Below are 20,651 nucleotides of genomic sequence, written 5' to 3'. Positions count from 1 at the left end.
GAGTCCATAATCAGAAACCAACTAGTATTAGGTATAAGGGATACAAGGAAAAGACTGCTAAAGGATCCTGAGCTTAATTTGGAAAAGACAGTTAGACTGTGCCAAGCAGCTGAGATAACAAATGCCAGGCTGCAGAAGCTGAAGGAAAAAACAGAATAAACTGAACTAGACAGGATTACAAGACTGCAAAAACCTAAGGCAACACACAAATAATATAGAGGACCTCACTGTTAAGCAGACAAGCAGAGGCCAAAGAGAACTGCTTGAAGAAACAATGGCCAGTTGCAGATGCTGTGGGGGTTACCCCAAACCCATGCAATGCCCTGCATTTGGTAAGCACTGCAACAAACACAAAAGATTCAACCACTTTGCAAGAGTTTGCAGAAAGGAGCAGGGTATACTGCACAAGAAACAGCAGGTGCATTCTCTATGCAATGAGGAAGAGGAAGAATTCCTCATTGGCACAAAGCAAGAAGTTCATTCTTCTGAGAACAGGACACTCACCCTGGACACCAACGGACTAATGATAACTTTCAAATTAGATAAAAAGGCACAGGTAATACCAGAATAGATTATTCAAAAATGAAAACAAAACCTGTGTACTGTGAGAATAAGAAAGTGAAATTTAGAGCATATAATGGCAACTTGATTGCAACCAAGGGTGTTTGCACACTGCATGTTAGACACGATGGTTACATAGTAAAAGTTCAGTTTGTAACAGTCCCAGGAAAGCTAGTGCCAACTATTGGGTTGCAAAGATGTAAAACTCTAGGTCAGATTAAGAGAATGGATGGTATTGAGGGACTAGAAAGCAAGAACATAAAAGAAGAGTTTTATGATGTGTTTCAAGGCATAGGGAAACTGTCATCTGAGTACAAGACAGAATTAATATACTATACATGGTCAAAGAAATGTTTCCCTTAAACTAAGGGAGAAACTGAAAAAGGAATTAGATAAATTGGTTAACATGGACCTAATAGAAAAAGTAGAGCAACCAGCTGCTTGGGTTCATTCACTGGTGATAAAATGAAAAAATGATGGATCCTTGAGACTGTCTGGTTCCTAAGCAGCTACATTAAAAGGGAGCATTTTCCCACTCCCACCAGGGAAGAAGTTTTTAGTAGCATGGCAAAAGCTAAATATTACTCCACTTTGGATGTCTCTTCTGGGTTTTGGAATGTTCCCTAGAAAAGAATAGCATTAGATTAAGTACCTTTAATACACCCTTTGGAAGGTATTGATTTCATAGGCTTCCTTTTAGACTGTGTTCTGCATCTGAAGTATTTCACAGGAAGGTACAACAAGTTTTCAAAGGTCTTCATAGAACTATGGTTTATATTGTTGATGTATTAGTTTGAGGAAATACTGTGAAAGAACATGACTTGAGTCTAAGAAAAACACTAGAAAGAGCTCACAGAGCAGGTTTGAAACTGAACAAACAAAAATACAAATTCAGGGTCAATGAAATAACCTATCTAGGAGAAAAGCTCTCAAAGAAAGGTAGGCAAATTGATCCGGCAAGGCTTAAAGCCATTACAAACATGCCTCCCCCAATAGATAAGGAAGGAGTGCAGAGATTACTGGGAATTATTAATTTTGTTGGGAAATATCAACATAACAGAGCAGACCAAACACCTTAGATCACTCCTACAAAAGAATGTTCAGTGGATACGGGAACATGAACAGGAAGCTAAATTTAAAAACTTGAAGGAAAAAATAATGAAATTGCTAGTATTAAAATACGATGACCCTAAAGGACCCATTAAATTGTCAACAGATGCTTCTAAAAGCAGCTTTGCTTCAAAAACACAGGGATAGCTGTAGACAAGTAGCATATGCATCTAGTGCACTTCTAAGTCAGATTGTCTATATGCATAAACTGAGAAAGAAAGTTTAGCTCTGGTATATGGCTGTAAGAAATTCCCATATTCATCTATGGGAAGCCTGTGATAGCTGAAACTAATCATAAACCTGTGGTAACTATAGCAAAGAAAGGGTTATCAGACATGCCACCCAGATTACAGAAACTTTTCTTTCAGCTGCAAATGTATGCTCTACACATACAATACACACAGGACAGCATCTACTTATTGCACATATGTTGTCTAGAGCATATGACACAATGGAAAATGACAGAATTCCAGACTCATGAGTAGTACATATTAATCTAATTAAAGTGTGATTCTGGCCACAGATAAAATGTGGGCATGAATTGCAGAAGCTACTGCTCAGGACACCATATTGCAAAATGTGGTAACAGCCATTTGTGCCGGTTAGCCTGGAAAACATATACCTAGCCCCTACTCTCAGTTCAAGGAAGACCTCTCAGTCCTGGATGGCATTTTGTTTAAAGGCTCATGACTTGTTTTTCCAGCCGTGCTAAAAACAGACATGTTACAGAATAACATGAGTGTTATTTAGGGACTGAAAAATGCAAAAGGAGAGCAAGGGGTGTTCTGTATTGGCCTAATGTATATAAATGATGACATATAGAAGATGCTGTAAAGCTTGCACAATGTGCCTAAAGTACAGAGTGCAAAGGAAAAAAAGGCCATGATAGTCATGAAGGAGCCCATAGTTCCGTGGTATCAAATGAGCATTGACTTATTCATGCATGCAGGAAAAAAATAGGTATTAGTGCCGGATTATTGTCACTATCCTGAAATTGTATTGCTTGAAAGCACAACATCAAACCATGTCATAACTTGTATTAAATGGAATTTGCTAGACATGGGATGCTACAAATTGTAAGAACAGACAATGGGCCTCAGTGCAACTGTCTTGATTTTAAAGAGTTTGCAGGACAAATATGGATTCTGTCACAGCGCTTCAAATTCTAAATACCTGGTGGAAAATGGAGTCCAAATAGCAGTGCCAGACACAGGCATGGGTGAACCAGGCAGCCACCTGGGGCCCAGACAGCAAGGGGCCCTGAAAATGGTAATTGGAAAATGGTTTTTATTATTATTATTATTATCATTATCATTGGCAAAGGGGGGCCCTATGCTAAAAGTTGGCCCAGGGCCACCAGGAATCCAGGTACAGTGCTGACAAATAGTGAAGAAGTTGTTGAAAAAACTACAGATTCACACACTAATGTTTACCTGTCCCTCTTATTACAGGGCAACACACATGAAATATAGATTGTCCCTAGTAGAAATGCTGTTTAACAGGAAACTCAAAACCAGGCTTCCAAATTTTTTGGATAATCATCAGAATCATTGAATCATACAAAATTAGGATTGGAAGGGACCTCAGGAGGTCATCTAGTCCAACTCCCTCCTCAAAGCAGGACCATCCCCAGCTAGATCATGCCAGCCAAAGCTTTGCCTAGCCAGGTCTTAAAAACCTCCAAGGATGGAGAGTCCACCACCTCTCTGAGTAACCTGTTCCAGTGTTTTACTAGCCTCCTAGTGAGAAAATTCTTCCTAATATCGAACATAAACTTCCCTTGCTGCAACTTGAGACCAGTGTTCCTTATTCTGTCATCTGCCACCACTGAATGGTCATCTGTCTAGCTCCATCCTCTTTTGAATGCCCTTCAGGTAGTTGAAGGCTGCTATTAAATACCCTTTCAGTCTTCTCTTCTCTAAACTAAATAAGCCCAGTTCCCTTAGGCTCTCCTCATAAGTCATGTGCCCGAGCCCCCTCACCATTTTTGTTGCCCTCCACTGGACTCTCGCCAATTTATCTACATCCTTTCTGTAGTGGGGGGCCCAAAACAGAACACAGTACTCCAGATGTGGTCTCACCAGTGGTGAATAGAGGGGAACAATCACTTCTCTTGACCTACTGGTAACACACCTACCAATGTAGCCCAGTATGCCATTAGCCTTCTTGGCAACAAGAGTACACTCCTGGCTTATATTCAGCTTATTGTCCACTGTAAACCCCAGGTCCTTTTCTGCAGAGCTGCTGCCCAGCCAGTCTGTCCCCAGCCTATACTGGTGCATGCTATTGTTCTGTCCTAAGTGCAGGACTTTGCACTTGTCCTTTGTGAACCTCATGCAATTTCTTTTGGCGCAATCCTCCAATTTGTCGAGGTCAGGGAGTTTCAATCTTTTTTAACAAGTGTACCCCTTTAGTCTCAAACTTTCAGCTCATGTACCCCTTGATTTTTTTTCCTTGTTTTTAAAGGCAGGGTGCAAATTGAACCCATGCAGTAAGGGAGGGAGTGTGGCTGGTCATGGGGTAGGGTCAGGTGCTGCATAGGCAGAGGGAGAAAAAATTATTGGGAGGGGAGCTGCATGCTCACATATCTACTACTCCTTTCAGCTTGGTGTCATCTGCAGACTTGCTTATGGTGCACTCTATGCCACCTTCTAGGTTGTTGATGAAGACATTGAACAAAACCAGTCCCAGAACCAACCCCTGGAGCACTCCACTTGATACCAGCTGCCAACTAGACATCAAGCCATTGCTTACTACCCTCTGAGCCTGATGCTCCAGCCAGTTTTCTATCCACTTTACAGTCCATTCATCCAGCCCATACTTCTTTAGCTTGCCTATGAACATGTTGTGGGAGACTGTATCAAAAGCCTTCTAAAATCAAGATACACCACATCCACCGGTCTCCCTGCATCCACAAAACCAGTCACTTCATCATAGAAGATGATCAGGTTGGTCAAACATAACATGCCCTTGATGAATCCATACTGATTGTTCCTGATCACCTTTTTCTCCTCCAAGTGCTTACAAAAGGATTCCTTGAGTATCTTCTCCATGATTTTTCCAGGGACTGAGTTGAGGCTGATTGCTCTGTAGTTCCCACGATCCTCCTTTTTCCTTTTCTTAAATATGGGCACTATGTTTACCCTTTTACAATCATTTCAGGCCTCTCTTGATCACCATGAGTTTTCAAAGATGATGGCCAGTGGCTCTGCAATCACATCAGCCAATTCCCTCAGCACCCTCAGGTGCATCCCATCTGGACCCATGGATTTGTATACATCTAGCTTTTCTAAATAGTCCCTAACTTGTTCTGTCACCAGTGAGGGCTGCTCACCTCCTCCTTAAGCTGTGCTGTCCAGTGCAGTAGTCTGGGAGCTGACCTTGCCTGTGAAGACTAAGCAAAAAAAGCCATTGCGCACTTCAGGTTTTTCTGCATCCTCTGTAACAAGGTTTCTTCCCCTATTCAGTAAGGGACCCACACTTTCCATGATCCGCCTCTTGCTACCAACATACTTTTAGAAGCCCTTCTTGTTACACTTCACATCCCTTGCTTGCTGCAACTCCAGCTGCAGTTTGGCCTTCATGACTTCATCCCTGAATGCCTGAGCAATACTCTTATACTTCACCCCAGTTGTTTGTCCAAGTTTCCACTTCTTATAAGGTTCCTTTTTGTGATTTAGTTTACTGAAGAGTTTCCTGCTAAGCCAGGTAAAAATCAAAACATGAAAACATTTAAAAAATTGACAAACTCAAACAAAAATGGCACTTTGATAGGAGTTCCAGGGTGTTACCACAACTGCACAACAAAGTTATGATGCTTATTTCAGATGGACAAATCTGGAAACAAAAAGCACTAGTTTCCCATCAAGTAGCTCCCAGATCTTATAAAGTAGTCACACCCAAAAGACAGGTATTAACAAGGAACAGACAATACTTGCAGCTCATAAAGGAGAGAAAAGAAGCAGCATCACAAGATTTACCAAAGGAAATGGAGCTACCAACAAAGCAACAAGGAGCAACAGAGGAGATTGAAAATGACACAGAAGTAGAGACATCTGAACAAGGAAACCAAACAAGAACTGAAACAATAGGGACTGAGAATGCAGAGAAACTAAGAAGATCCCTTAGAGCTAAAATGCTAACACAAAGACTAACAGAGACCTGTTAAAATGTGCTTTAACAATCGGTTGAACTAGACTTCTAATGTTAGTATTACATGGGGTATGTTACATGTAAAGAGGGGAAGATGTGTGGATCCCTTGAAGAGTGTTATATATAAGTTGTTTCATGGGGTATAGGTTGTAGCCATGTTGGTCTAAGTTCATAGGCATACAATGTACTTTAGGTAAATACGATATATTTTATTAGACCAACTAAAATAGTTGGAAAAATTATTCTTTGCAAGCCAAAGAAGCATCTGCAGTTTGTCTATTTGCATTTGTACCTAAAAGCTAACATCAACATTCCAGGATCTTACACCTGCACATCCAGAAATGTAATGTATCTCATACAGTACACAAAATGCCCTGATGGAAAACACAAAGGAGAGACCAAACAACAACTGTATACCAAAATGAATGCACACTGAAAATCTATCAAAGTCAAGAATACCCATTTACCTGTGGGGACATGTTTCTCACAAGAAAACCACTCTTTCTCCAATCTCTCAGTTCTAATCCTCAAAGAGAATTTACAAAACACCTTTCGCAGAAGAGCCTACAAACCACTTCATCAACTACTGGAAACAAAAAATCATGGACTAAATATAGACATTAGATTTATTACACATTCTAACCTGCCTAACATCTGATACCCCAGGTAACCTCTCTACTATTTACCAGCTATATTCTTACCACCAGGTATTCATACCCCTTCCTGCCCCCCCCCCACACCTGTTTTTCATGCATTGATTACCTCAATTTGCATTTTCTCTTACTGGCTCTTTTGCATGCTGACTGGCCTCTGGCTTCTATTCTATTCCATTGAGGAAGAGCAAAAATCAACTGCAGATGCTTCCTCAGCCTGACAGAGGGTGTTTGTTAGGGCTGTGCAAAGCTTCAGTAGCTGATTCAACGCAGAGGAGATTCGGCCTGATTCAGGACTGAATCTCCGAATCTGAATCATATCGGGAGACTAATTAAAAGCTCTGAATCAATTTGAAGCATCCAAATCAATTTGGAAAAGCTTCAGCTGCTTCAGAGATTTGGCCATAGACTAAACAGGCAGCTGACACAGCTGCCTCCAGCTGGTAAGTCTGTTGGGGTCGGGGAGGGGGAAGAAAAGGGGCATGGGGGTGGGAAGGGCTGGGGCTGGGACAAGCTACCCAGCTGGAGGCAGTGGGGCACATTACTTGGGGAGACATGCTCCATGTGTCAGCTGAGCCACGCTACACCCAGGCCATGGGGCAGCTGCTGCACGGGTGCCAGGTGGGGGAGACAATCCCCACTGCCCCCAATGCCCTGCATTGTATGGGGGGGCTTACCCAGAGGCCCCTAATTGCCACTGCTGGAGCCAGTGAGTGTGGGGCTTTTTTTCTCCCCAATGTGCTAGGACTAGCCTGGGGCTGGATGGAGGATAAGGCCAGGCAGGGCAGCCAAGGGGGATTTTCCCACGGCTTCCCCCACCCAGGAAGAGGCAGGCACAGCCAGAGGAGCTGCAAGAGAACCTGCAGCCAGCCTGCTGTGGCAGCCTCTCCCCAGCAGATCCAAATCGCTGAATCTCTCCAAATCGGCACTGAATCTCCTGAAGCTGATTCAGCTGAAACGAGTCAGGACATCAGGCCGAATCAATTCAGGACAGTGATCCAAATCTCAGAATCGAATCACCATCCTGCAAATCAGCCAAATCCAAATAAAATACTTCCCTATTCGCACAGGCCTAGTGTTTGTACACAAAAGCTTACCAAGAAGAATTTTTCCAACTATTTTAGTTGGTCTAATATTTACCTAAAGAACCCTGTCTGCCTAAGTTGTTACATTTGCCCAGGAATGGAAGGAAGGAACCAGAGGGAGTAACAGATCAACAGACTAGGGCTCTCTGAATAAATATGCTTTATTGTTCTATAAGTTTAACTCTTTGTTCTTTTGAGACTAACACAAGCATTACATAGGATCTCTGTGGCAAAGGCAGGGATAAAATCTACTGCTCCAGGACAGTATTCCAGCACCTTAACTATAGTCCTGCCACTGTCTTATCCCCTGTATGATTATTGTACATGTTTCTACCTCTGTAGCAAATGATTCAGGGGCCCTACAGTGCCTTATTCCTCACACAAACTAGATTCATTAATAGAGTAATATCCATCCTGTGCACAGAATGAGTTAAAATGAGTTATGATCATGTGTTTAAAGACTGTATCATAACGCATTTGCAAAAAGTTGATGATTCAAAGTGCTTGCTTTTGTGACTTTAATAAAGTTCTTTAAATGTTTCTAAATGTGATTTCATAGGTTTATAAAAAATAAATATAAAATATTCATCCTATGGAATAATGTTAACCCTGCACTTAAGTCAATTTCAGGCTTGATATCATTAGAGCCACAGCATATTTTATTACTTGAACTGAGTAATAGTAGCAGTAAGTCTGTTGTCTTCTATGTAGGTCAACCTCCCGTGAAGGGTGGTGACACATGCTTTGCCAGTTGGTTTCACAGCTTTTTGTTAGACAGCAAAGGGGGGTTGTTAAGAGCCAGGAATAAGGTAAGTGAAGGAAAGAATCTATAAGGGAAGTGAACTTTGTGATTACTGATCCTACTGCTCTATTCTGTATACCTTCCTATGCCATTCTGCTCTTGTCCATACCTCCATAGCTCCTGTTGTTTCAACTGTTGCCGTCCTCCTAAACTCGTGTCTTTTTCCCCTCTTACCCATGCTCTGCTCTTAACCCTCTTACCTCCCTTGTCCTTCTCCTACCCCTTTCCTTTTGTCTCCCTCTCCTGCTTTCCCACTCCCTTCTGTTGCAACAGAAGCAACAATAGAAATTTGTTGGGATGATGTTTTAATCCAGACTAAAATGAAGAGCTATATGTTCTTGGCAATGGATTTTAAAGATAAAATAATAGAAACAAAATATGCGTCTAGTAGCAACAGAAATCTGTCCACTAATGCAGTATATATAGTCTTCAAAGATCTTTATTTGTGGAAAAAATGGCATTTAAAAAAATCACGACTCGACAATATCTTAGGTTAAAATGGCTCTGTTAACATATGTTTAGAGAAGCTATAGGTACCATTCATTTCATGAATAAGAGAGTTTAAAATAACTAACTCTTGGAAACTGAATCATTAAGCTATTATGATATAAAGGCTTATTCTAAAGTGTAGTACTTCTCATAAGTATATGGTTTACCAATACTTTCTTTCTTCATCAATAGCTCTCTATTCAACTTTCCTCTTCTTGGTAATTACCCTTGACAATAAGTATTTTTTCACAATATTACCCTTTGGATCCAAGAACACTACAGATCATAACAGGATATTCTGCAATTAGTTTTTGGAGATGAGATAAAATATCCATAAATCAGAGATTAAGCTACATCAGATAAGTATATTTTTCTTCATTAGTGGAGCTATTTGCACAAGGTTTATTCTCAACTTGTACTCAATCTCTTTTAAACTTACTTTAACTGTTGAAAGTTCATACTCCAAAGATTTATAAAAGGTATCTTTTCAGCTACAAGATGAGGTCCAGATTTTGGTTTTTTCAAAGCTTGTGCCTATTCATGAAGTTCACTATATTCCAGCCCACTATAAACACCTCAGAAGCAGTTAGACATTGTTAGTCTCCCTTTATTGTATAACTATTTTTATAGGACCCTTTTATGATGACAGAATCTCTGATAAGGCTTCCTAGCACATTAAGCTTTATCATTATTACCTTGTTATAACAACGCTTTTAAACCCCACAGATATTTGGCTCCTGAAAATGGTTTTATGTTGTATAAAATGTTCATTAGATGTCTGCTGATATATATGGTATGTTGTGTATCTAAATTTCAAACACAAAAAGAAATAGTATAAAGAAGGTAGTGTTCAATTGTTCTCTTTGTGCAAAGGAGACATAGTAAAGAGTAATAGGTTTAAATTTCAATACAGGAGTGGTTAAATATTGCAGTGGTTAAACACTTGAGCAGATTGCTTAGATTGTGCAGTCTTCATTATCGGAGGTTTTTTTAAGTGAGGGTTAGACAAACAACTGTCTGGGATGGCAGAAAGGAAATCCTAGTTTGAGCAAGGGGTTGGAGTGGATGACCTCTTGAAGTTCCTTCCACACCTATTTTTCTATCATTCTATTATTGTATATATAAGGACTGTAAGGAAAGAGAGAGATAACAGACTAGAACTAACAATTTATACTGGCTGAGAATTTGACCTAGTGAATCATTCATGATGTATTGACTTATTGGATAGATCAAGTACCAGAAAGTACATAATTATGCCCAGTAAAAAAGATCTCAAATATTTTTAGATCAGAAGACTCAAATGGGAATAAAAGTAAACAATTATACTGTTTGTCTGTATGCAGAAAGAAGACAGATTCAGAATCCATTGAAAAGGATTTATTTGTATTTCTTCTGATTTGCTATATTTACTTGCATATCACAGAAAGATTTTCCCCCAGAATTATGCTTCCAAAACTGGGGTGTGGCATGAGGCCAAGCCAGACCCAGCTGATCCCAATCAAAAGATCAAGGGAGGTCATCCCCAAAACAAACACCACCTGCAGCAAGCCCAGAACAGCACTCTGGTCCCAGATAGTCTGAATGAGACAATGAGGACAGGCAATCCCCTGAAGCCATAGACAAGAGGCCCCACCTAATCCAACCCTTAAAAGCTAGTCCCAGCCTGCAATCTCCTTGTCCAGGCAAGGTGAATGATGGAAGTTCTTACTTCTGACCTACCATGTGCTTCCTTACTGATCTTCTGGTTTTGACTCATGCCTCTGACTCCAGGTTCCAACTCTGGTAAGACCCTAGACATTCCCTGATTCTGGTTCCCTGCTCCTGATTCTGGTTTGACCTTTGGCTCTGGCTTTTGGCTTCTGATTCCAGTTAACCCGTGGCTTACCCTGTCTCCAGCTTCAGGTTCTGACCCCAACTCCTCCTGGCTTTGGTTACAGCTTTCTAATCCAGTTCCAACACCAGACCCCCTCCTGACCCCAGCTCCCTGAGGAGCCATTCTGAACTATACCTGCATTTCAGGTAGCTAACCCCTAAGATAGACTGCCCATACCCTGGAACATAACAGGTTGCATGTGTTAAGTGAGAGAGCTGATTTTATGCCCAGAATAGCAGCAGTGGCATTTTTATTCAGGCAGCACTAAGAGAGTCAAATTTTTTTATTGTACTCTACTTAATTCCTGCTTAGTGTTCTTCACTCAGTAGATGTTAAAGACCCACTCTCCTTTTTAATGGTCTTAATGTTCTACTAAAGAAGCTGCACTTTCTTCAGCAATTCTACTGAAGATTTTGCAAGTTAGCTATTCCTCGTCTCCTTTCTCCCATTTCACAACCCTTCAGATTTTTTTTAGCACTTTTCAAAATCCTAGAACTGACTAGGAAGTCCAGCCTTCAGAAGCAGCTATCATTTCAAACTGATAGCTGCATAGCCAAGAGCTGCTGACAGTTCAGCTAAGAAGGGTTAAAAATGTAGCTTTTTGCCTGAGCAGGACATGGAGGATGAGTGAACAGATGCTTATGCTCTGCCCCTGCTGTATGCAGCCATAACTCTGGAAAAAATCTATTATTTTCCCCCCTTTCATTTTGTCTTTCCAACAATAGGGTGTATCTCTCGTTTGGGTGCCTGAGGCGTGAAGGAAAATATGGTACTAATTCACAAAATTCCCAGCCTTACACTCTAGGTACTATACTTATTTAAAACTTTTATAAATTGAAGCATAAATCAAAACACACAGAGATATACCTGACTACTCTTATTAATCTAATAATAGCTACAAAAAATAATAGATTGTTGTTCCACTGTTTAATCAATCAAGATTAGGATTCCACTGCGTTATATGATGTACAGATATGGAGACCTGACACAAGCTTTGCCCCTGACAGTTTCTACTTAGTTTAAGAATGGAGCTGGCAAGAGAGTGTGACTAATAGTAGAAAGGCAAATAAAAGTGGGCAAGGGGAACCTTCATGTAGTCTTTATACACTTGAGATTTGTTTTTCAAATATACAAGCCTCTCCTATTTCCTATTTTTGATATATAAATACCACTTCCTGGCATTTCTATGTGACTTTTATTATCTTCTGATGACGCACTGAGGAAAAAAGAAAATGAGCAGTAGGAAGAAGAATAGGGGAAAGGGTGTACAGTAGGGGTTCTCAACTTCTATAGACTCAAGGCACCCTTCTCAAAATTTGACCCTTTTAGTTTTCATCATTTGTTTGACTATAGAAAAGGAATAGGGAAATTTTTTGGTTGCAAAGAAATCACATCACAACAGGTTGGAATGTTCTTGACACTACAGATTGCTTTTTGAAATCTCTGAGTTTATCTTGTGAATCATGTTTGCATACTAACAGTGCTGGCATTGGGTGGCACTCCATGAAAGGATCTTGAGGCACCCCAGGATGCCACGACACCCTGCATGAGAATCACTGATTTAGATAAGGGGAAGAGAAAGGAAAAAAAGAAATGGTTGAAGAGAGGGTGGATTGTGGGCTGAGTGCAGGAAGAATGGTGAGGGGGGGAAAACACTAAATGGCAACAGAAGAATCTTAGCTTGAAGACAGCAAGGGCAGTTTCTGATGTAAGAAGTCTCTGATGTTCATGTGACCTTCACTGCCACTGGATCTGGTGCTTCCCACAGTTCATCCACCCTTCACCGATGTCTGAAAGAAAAAGCAATACGTCAGGGGGTTAACAAATCCAGGCACTAGTACATCAAAAAGTGGGGGGGAAAATTCTAGAATGTTTGTACACTCGAAGCATATCCCTTTTTCAGCAGCCCACATTCATTTAAAGCAGGGTGTCAAACTCATTTGGAAATTAATACTAGGGGTGTGTGAAGCAGGCCCTATTCAATTCAAATTCTGATTCGGCCCAAATCAGGGACAGTGATTCGATTCATTGATTCGGATCACTGTCCCTGATTCAGTTTGGCCAAATCCAAATCTGAAGATTCAGTGCTGATTCAGAGAATCAGCAATTCAGCCATAGACACAGCTTTAAATGTTTTTTCTACATACCTTGTGGTAGCAGTGAGGCTTGTGAATGCTGGAATGCTGAGGCACATGGAGCATCCCACCAGAGTGTAGCGGGGAGGGAGGGTGTCCCATGTGCTCAGCAGTGAACCTGGAAGTGGATCGAAAGTACTCCTGGTCCATTTCCGGGTCTGCCAGGAGCGTACCGGGGGACCCCCCCCCATGCCCTCCTAGCTCAGCAATCAGCCACGGGGGACCCCAGATGCTCCCCCCAGACCCAGGAGGCACCAGTTGCTGAGCCAGGAGGGCATGGGGAGACCCCCCTGTGCACTTTCCGGCAGACCCGGAAGTGAACCAGAGTGCTTCCAGTCCTCTTCCAGGTCTGTAGCCAAGTGTACTAAGGACCCCCTGCATTTCTGTGGGATACTCCATGCACCCCAGCACCACAGCATTCAGGAGCTGCCTAGTACCTTGAGGTATGTAGAAAAAACATTTAAAGCTGTGTCTACGTCCAAATCACTGAATCTTTCCGAATCTCTCTGAATCGATTCAGAGGGTTCCGATTTGATTCAGAGAGATTAATGGATCCTCTGATTCAATTTGGATTCAGAGCTTCAGCCACCGAATTGGGCTGAATCTCTGCCGAACTGAATTAGGGACTGAAGCTTCGCACAGCCCTAGTTAACACCTCCTCCCCTTGCCCTGCTGCTCATGTCCTTTTTCCCTGCTTCCAATTTTAATCACCAGGGGCAACTAAAAACCTTGATTTTGGCTGCAGATGGAGTGGGAGGCAAGCAATATTAACTCCCTAGGTCCCACTAAACAGCAAGTCCAGCAGCTGCAGGGTCTAACATCACTGCTGCAGGGTCTCTGCCAGCGGCAGCAATAAACACCTCAGGCTGGATTGTGGTTTAGCCTGTAAGAAACTGCATAGACCAGATGACCCCATGGACCAGATCTGGCCCATGGTTCACATGTCTAACACCCGTGATTTAAAGCATTAGCCTGAGGACTTCCAATCATCCTAGTGGAAATATGCAGAATTGTATGAGAAAAGCTATAGTTTCTGGGTAACCAGATGCCAAATACTTTAACCATCACCAAAAAAGCAAAATGTTGGATCAAGAAGGCTTGTGGCAGTTTGGGGATTGGGTGGAGGGTGCTTTAGATATGAGATTTCATAGCTTTATCATCATACTTACATAGTCCAAATTTCTTAAGGAGAAACCGACATGATAGTACTCCGTGACTCAACTGCAGTTGCTGTAGAATAAAACAAAGGAAAGGGAACAGAATTCTCAATGGAAATAAAGCATATTTCATGTCAGTCGACCAACAATATATTCTTGTTTATTCCAAATGAATTATTCTGTTAGTTGTTCAAGACTTCATAGTCTTCATTTTTCTGTTCTGGTGATGCAATTATTATGTAGGTGGAATCACTGCTATAAATGAATTTCTTTCTCTGCATGTATCAAAGCAGTGGTAACCCAAGTGTGCCTTATATGCTATGTGTAAATGACAAAGAACAGGAAGGAGGAAAATTAATTAAAAAGTGATGATATCCTGAATCAATTGTTTTCCCTGGGTGTATTGTGTGCTTATAGACTTTTCTGCTCTTTCTTGATGTTGTCTTTTAAAAAAAATAAAACTGCTACTTGAACTGTTTTCCCAACCTTAAGAGTACTGTGCATTCCAGCCTCTAACAACATGCACTTAGACAAAATGCGCTGTTCCACTGAATTTCCCAAGAGCCTCTTAAGAGAGTTTTCTGATAAGCAAACTAGTTTAAAAATAAAGGAGACTGCCAGGATTTCAAGCTAAGAGTTTGTTTAAAATCAATGGGAAAATTAAAGTTATTTTGGACTTTTATACAAACAGACATTATGACCCACATTACATTTTTGTTATTTTCAGCTCCTTTCTATAGTGCATCTATCACCTGTAGGAAAAAAAAACAGTTTTCAAAAGATTTTTTTTCTATAAATGCCTTCCTCTGTTCCAACTGATGTTGGTTCAGATAAAGGGATATATATTTCACTGCAAGGACACTACTATGCGTTTAACTGTGTTTCCAGCTAAAATAGCTTCTAACATGATTAAATGGGAAATAGATGATATTAGAACTAGGAATGGGCATATTTGTTCGAACTTGTTTGGCAAGTCATTTATTCACTGAAAATTCAGTATTTATCATCTATGAACTATTTACACATTAACCAAATAATTTTTAATAAAAGGAAAAGGCAGAGTATTTATAGAATGAAGGAACATGGAGTAAGAGGCACTTGAATGTGTGCTCCACTTGCACCTTTGTTGCCTGGTAATTTTGGCACACTCTCAGGAGGTAAGACAGACCATTTAATTTCTTCTTATGCATGAAGAATACTCTTCAACTGAACTGGTGGCGTTCTACTTTTTCTTCTTGTGTCCTGTCTGAGATTGCTGATGACAGATATTTAGCAGAATTCACAGATTCATTAGAACCATGGCCATGACGTGAGCATTTCTGCTATGGCAATTATGGCAATTGCAACCACTGGTGGAGTGAAGAGACTACCACTGCAATGCTTTGTTTTGTTTTAAGTGAAATGTTTGTATTGGATAAAAATAGCCATTTAGCTTGACTCAAAAGCATTTTCTTTTTTTCTTTTTATTTCAGTGAAATAAAACCCCCAAAAATTCATTTTAAGTCCCATCAAATTTATTTCTTTTATTCAAGGCTGTACTAGAAAGAGAAATAATTATTCATACAGTCTTACTTATAATGTGTTTTAAACATGATTCTAATCTCACATGCATAGGTGCCCACCTTTATTTTTGCTGGCGGGGGGCCTAAGATAATGGGCATATGGAAAGTTTTGCACATTTTGGGTGACAGCCCTCTTCCTGAGGGGGGACCAGGGCCCTTGGGTCTCACATACTTGGCTCCTCTACCCACATGTACATTGGCTGGTCAGATTGCATAAGAAAGCATTATAGGTGAATGTGTATTAAAATAGGCATGGGTGAGTTTCTCACAATCATCTTTCTTGAAAACCTGTGAAGAAAACCAAAACAATTGTGCTAGTCAGTGTGAATAGAGAAGATTTGTGATTTTTGTGAAATGACTCAAAATAGTTCATGTTGGAAAATGAACTGGAAAATCCCTACCCAATAAACAGAGAAAGTCAGGTAAACATACATGTGCTTTCCTATATGATCTAGAGAGACAGAGAGAAAGAGAGAGAGAAAAATATTCATTTTTTCGGAGACTCAGACACAAAGTCTGCCACTCATGAAAATATTCATAAGATAAGCAACATAAAAATTCAAACTAATTTCTTCTTTTAGTTCTTTCCTTCCATTTTCATGCTTTTTACTGACTATCATGAAAGGAATAATCTCCAAAGCAAGCTATGGAGAAACCCATTTCCTAAGGAGCGATATCCTTGGTTTTTATCCTATCCTATCTCCTTCAAAAGAAGAATCTTTTAATATAATTTGCAAATGGTGCTTTTGTAGGCAAATAGGTTTTAGAATGTTGAATGAATAACAGCCCTGATTTATGCATATTAGAAGATTTATAAGAGTGTCCTACTTGCCCATTTAACATCTGGGGTTGCCGTACTTAAGTCAATAGGATTTTTCACTGGTCAAACAGAAGGTCTTTGCAGGACTGGAGCCTTTGCAAACTGGGATAGTGCAGAGAAATCAAGTAATAAACATTTCTCTTCTGAATTTCATGGACAAAAAGCGATTGAAAGGGACGACTTGTTCACATCTCTGGCAAACAGCTTGCTGCTGCAGTTCTATTTATTAATTCTGCAGTGAGTATTTTATAGACACCATACAATGCCAGCTGAAGGTTACCACTGTAAAGCAGCAAAATAGATGAGTGTACTACAAAGTCATTGGCAGTTTATTTTAATTCTGTTGGAAAGAGCAACTTGTGCTTTTATCATCCTTTGTATCTGGCAAAGGTTAGGGTTTATCTGAGTTTCACAAAGTGCCGAAGTGCTGAGCTGAGCCTGCCATTGTCTCAGTGAATACTGAATTGAATATTAAGTCCAAGATCAAAGCTTTGCATCAGAAAGCAGAAATGTAACCAAACATTGCAGAGCTGGGACATGAGAGTCTCTGGAGTTAGATGGGGTTGTTTGATTTAACAAGAGTATGAATCTGATCCTTTAAATGTTTCCTACAGAAATGTTACTGACTCCTTTGACTGTTTGACAGTAATTTCCTGCTAAGTATAGTTTAAAATAAATTACTGTAGGCTAGCCTAGTAGTGTAGGATGATCCATCCCAATGACCTGTGTTTGGAAACAACCTCAGGGTTCCTGCTCCCCTGGTTGCTATAGACCATCTACATCCTTAAAGATTAAACATATGGCCTTCTAGGGGCTGAATTGATTGTACAAGTGCCTCCTTGTATCAGGTAATGAAGTGAAAGACAAGAAGAGGGAGCATGCTTTGCCCTTCCAGGTGGTAAATGAATGCTGCCAGGGCAACCAAAACAGCTGGAGGAGGAGCTTTAATAGTGTAAGGCAACAGTTAACTCCTAGACTGAAAAAATGAATGTATTCTGTCTGCAAAATAATGCCTGAAGAATTTTGGTCAACAAAAAAAGAGAAACAAAGAAAAAGGATATATTCTTTGAATAGCCTCAGAAACAAATAAAAGGGAGCTCAAGAGAAATGGATGTACATCACACATCAGATTCTGAACTCAGGCAGGTATAAATTGGGAATAATGCCACTGAAGTGAGTGGAGTTATATCAACATAAAGACTGACATAGATATGCTCAGAATTTCAGATCCTGGAATTGACCCAAGTTGGGCTTCTGGATAGAAGCCTGGCTGTACTGTATAGAAATTTAGATTGGATCCAGATCCAAATTTTCAGCTCAATCCTAGCTTTATAATAGTCCTCTTTCAGAACACCAAATTGAAAAGCTATAAATTTATACGAGCTGATCCAAATTTTGATCTGGGTTCCACAAGTTTAACCTGTCTCTCGCAGTAACATGAATAGATTGTTTTTTTCAAGGACATGCTGGGCATTTTTCCATGTGTTCCAAACAGCACCAGCACTTTTAATTAACAAGCAGCACTAATTAAAAGCACCCAGCACTGCATTGGGAACAGGTGTATCAGTGGCACGGCTCATGTCAGCACTGAGAAAATGGTGGTGGTGCACTTTGAACTAAAGCACACTGATCGTGTTTTAGTTCAAAACACCCATGCTGCACCGATGATACACGTGACATGCAAAGCTGCCAGTATACATCAATTTATGTGCTAGAGTAGACTCAGTTAATCAAGTCTACTCTGACAAGCTGGATTTCCAGCACATTGGAGCAGACTCCTGGCATGTGTATAAGTGTCCATTATGGATTAGGTGACTATTGTTCATAGTTATGGATGAGCCAGAGGAGGCTGAATTATTTAATGCCTTTTTTACTTTAGTCTTCACTAATAGGGGTAGCTACCAGATAAGGAGTACAGTTTGCTACAAGGAAAGGGAAGGAGACAAAGAGTCTAGAATAGTAAAAGAGTAGGTTAGGGATTGTTTAGGAAAGGCAGACACTGCAGGGCTGGATGGGATGCGTCCTAGGGTACTGACAGAATTGTTGGAGGTAATTTCAGAGCCATTAGCAATCATCTTTGAGAATTTGTGGAGGTTGGGTAAGGTCACAGATGATTGGAAAATGGCAAATATAGCATTCGTTTTTAAGAAAGGGAAGAAGGAGGATCTGGGAAATTACACAGTCAGCCTGACCTCAATACCTGGAAAGATCATGCAGCAAGAAATCTATTGTGAATCACCTAGAAGAGAAAAGGTGATCAGGAAGAACCAGCATGGATTCACTAAGAGCAAATGATGCATGGCCAACCTAATTTCTTTCTATGATAAGGTGATGGGTTCTGTGGATGGGGAGAGAGCAGTGGATACCTTGACTTTAGCAAGGCCTTTGACACTGTTCCCAAGACATTGTCATTAACAAACTAGGGAATATAGATTAGAGGAAAGTACTGTCAGGTATATAATAATTGGTTGGATCATCCTGGTCAGTGAGTAGAACTCAATGGCTCAATGTTTAGTTGCAAGGAGGCATGAAGTGGGGTTCCTAGGGTTCTATCCTATGTCTGAAATTGTTTAACATTTTCCTTAATGTTGATGATGGGACTGAGTGCATGCTACTTAGCAAAGTTGTGGATGACATGAAGTTAAGTAGAGTTACAGACATTTTGGAGGAAAAAGCTAGGATTCAGAATGACCTGGATAGTCTACAATCAGGTGAGATTCAGCAAGGACAAATGCAAACTCCTGTACTTGGGATGGAATAATTGCATGCACAAATACAGACTGGGGAATAATTGCTTGGGCCGCAGTACAGTAGAGAAAGACCTGAGGGTTGCAGTGAGCCATAAACTGAATATAAGCCAACTCTGTACCCTTGTTGCAAAAAAAAAGGCAACAAGACTGGATTGTATTAACAAGAGTGTCACTTTTAAATCAAGGGTAGTGATTCTTTCAATCTATCCAACACTGGTGATGCCTCACCTAGATTACTGTGTCCAGGCAAGACTTACGAGGAAAGCTGAAAGAACTAGGGTTATTTATTTTGGAGAAGAGAAAACTGCGTGGAGATTCAATAGTCTTTAAGTATGTAAAGGGCTATAATAGAGAAGATAGAGATTGGCTTTTCTCTGTGGCCATGGGATACAGGACTAAGAGCAATGATATTAAGCTGCAACAGGGCAAATTTAGAATGGAGATATTTTCTGACTCTGAGCAGGGTCAAGATGGAACAGGCTACCTGGAGAAATTGTGAAATCTCAATTCTTGGAAATTTTCAACAGCAGATTGGACAGACACTTGGCTGGGATAGTTTAGTCAGGTATGATCCTGCCTTAAGCAGGGGGCCTGCTTTGAGCAGGGATAGATGATCTCATGAGGTCCCTTCCAGCCATACTTTCCTATGATAGCAGTTGCCAAAAATTACATGTCCTGCCATGCCACACACTCAGTATCTAGCATGGCAGGCTGCACGATTGTTTTGGATCTAAGACCAGAATTCCTCAGATCCCACTATGCATCCAGACATGTAAAAGTTGCACCATGAAGCCCAAGGTTGGGGACCATTCCCTATCCTGGGCTGTATGGCACACATTTCAAAGTGCCCCTGTAAACACTGTGATTGTTTCCCACACACTGGCAAATTTAAAGCCCTGTTATGCAGCTTTAACATAGCACATGTTCAAATTAAAGTGTTATACAAAACAGCCAAAAAAAGTTCCACATTAAATATCATTTTCATCAAATAGAAAACTGGTTGACCATATGGAATATTACAATTTATCACATAATTAATGTGTTAATCACACAATCAATATAATGCCTACCAGGAGCCTAAAAGAGCCAAAGCAACTAGTAGATTTTTTTGTTCCACATTTTACAAAATTTAAATTGAGTCCCTCATAACTGAACTTGAACACACTCCACATTGTTCCAAGACTTCCAGAAGCTCCTGTTTCAGGTTTCCCTCTCCCTAGAAGCCTACAACATGATGTCTTGCTCCTCTTCATGTCAAATACTCGCTTTCCTTATGCCTTCCCTGGCTCTTAAGGAGTCCACTCTTTGTAGCCATGTTCATTAGGTCACAGAATGGTAGCTGACTTTTAACCATGAAAATCATGGTCTGCTCTATTGAAAGCCACCAGACATCACATAAACCTCTCCTGCCTCAACTGCTAAACCAGCTTTATGATTCCCTATGAGTAAAAAGTTTTCTCAGGCCCTTTTGTTGTCTCTAGGAACCTGCAAACCCTTGGGCT

General features: G+C 40.6%; 1 long non-coding RNA gene across 1 annotated transcript in view; it reads right to left on the bottom strand.

The window, feature by feature from the left end:
• Positions 1–10,216: 10,216 nt before the first annotated feature.
• LOC149868343 (uncharacterized) overlaps positions 10,217–20,651 on the bottom strand; it is a 39,483-nt gene continuing 29,048 nt past the window's right edge. Inside the window, exons 2-3 of the long non-coding RNA XR_016441231.1 lie at positions 14,030–14,090; positions 10,217–12,515 (exon numbers count right to left, since the gene is read on the bottom strand). This is a non-coding gene — a long non-coding RNA (uncharacterized LOC149868343). The remainder of the gene's footprint in view (positions 12,516–14,029; positions 14,091–20,651) is intronic.

The sequence above is a fragment of the Crocodylus siamensis genome, chromosome 3 (genome assembly GCF_052110815.1).
Source record: "Crocodylus siamensis isolate JL-2025a chromosome 3, ASM5211081v1, whole genome shotgun sequence".
Classification (NCBI taxonomy): Eukaryota; Metazoa; Chordata; order Crocodylia; family Crocodylidae; genus Crocodylus; species Crocodylus siamensis.
Note: the sequence above shows the minus strand (reverse complement) of the source record. Positions and strands in the feature narration are given on the sequence as shown.